Below are 1,427 nucleotides of genomic sequence, written 5' to 3'. Positions count from 1 at the left end.
CGCCGGGGTCAGGGGCTAGCGCCGGCACCGGGGTCGGGGTCGAGGGCCGGGTCGGGGCGAGCGACGGGGTCAGGGGCTAGCGCCGGCGCCGGAGTCGGGGGCGAGCGCCAGGGCCGGGTCGGGCGCGGCGGTGCGACGGGGGAAGAGAGAGTGGGGATTTGGGGGGAAAAGGCGGGATGAAGCAGGGCGAGTGATAATTTTGGGTTAAGTGGACGTAGCAGTAGCGCCCTATGTCAAAACGCGCTGCTACTAACTTCAGTAGCTGTAGCGGTTTAGGCAAAATTCGCTACTACTAAATTCAGTAGCTGCAGCGGTTTATGCAAAACGCGCTGCTACTAACGTCGCTACTGCCAGTTTTCCTTTTTCTTTTCCTTTATTTTATCCCACTTTTATTTCCCGAGGGCAGTGAATGAAGGGAGGGCGATATATATTGCATCATTTGACGGCTAAATATGTATGCAAAACAGGAACATATATATTACACATCATTGGACCCATGCATAATAATGGCTAAGTGTGTATACAAAATAGGAACATATATATATATATATTACACATCATTGGATCGATAACATACATTTCCTCAGTGCTGACGTTTTCGTTTTTGAGTCAGCTTCTTTCCCTTCTTGTTCGTCGAAGAATGATTGAGCCCCTCATTGTGACGTTGCCTTTTCCATGGAGTATGATTTTTCTTAGGTAATGTAGTATTGATTCTTCTTTTGACGTATAGTTGATCATCATTATCCGTAACCGAGATAGTCCTCCACTGTCGTGATCAGCATGGATCTCATGTTGAAATACTCACCTTTGCTGGCGTCCCATGTCTTGGCCGGTGTTTTCCATAACGTGTCTAACTCCTCTTGAAGTAGCCCCAGATAGAAATTAATATTATTTCCTGGTTGTTTCGGCCCTTGAATAAGCATGCTCATGTGAATGTACTTCGATTTCATGCACAACCAGGGGGGAGGTTGTACATCCATACAAACACGGGCCATGTGCTATGGTTGGTGTTCTGGTTGCCAAACGGATTCATGCCATCGGTACACGCCCCGAGCACGATGTTCCTTGCATCACATTCAAAATACCGATAGAAGCTGTTCAACGCTCTCCACTAGCTTCCATCCTTCATGTGTCTCAGCTTCGGATCATCTCCATCGTCGGGCTTCTTCCTCTCTGCGTGCCAGCGCATTAGCTTAGCTTCCTTGGGATCTACAAAATACCTCTGGAGACGGGGAGTGATCGGTAAGTACCATACAACTTTCTGGGGACATTTCTTCCCGGCCTTCTTGTATCGAGAAGCATTGCACATCGGACAGCTTGTTTTTTCCGCGTGCTCCTTCCGATAAATTATGCAATCGTTGATGCATGCATGGTATCTAACGTGTGGCAGATCAAGAGGGCACACGATCTTCTTGGCCTCATCAACA

This window comes from Triticum dicoccoides, chromosome 6B (assembly GCF_002162155.2).
Source record: "Triticum dicoccoides isolate Atlit2015 ecotype Zavitan chromosome 6B, WEW_v2.0, whole genome shotgun sequence".
NCBI classification, from domain to species: Eukaryota; Viridiplantae; Streptophyta; class Magnoliopsida; order Poales; family Poaceae; genus Triticum; species Triticum dicoccoides.
Note: the sequence above shows the minus strand (reverse complement) of the source record.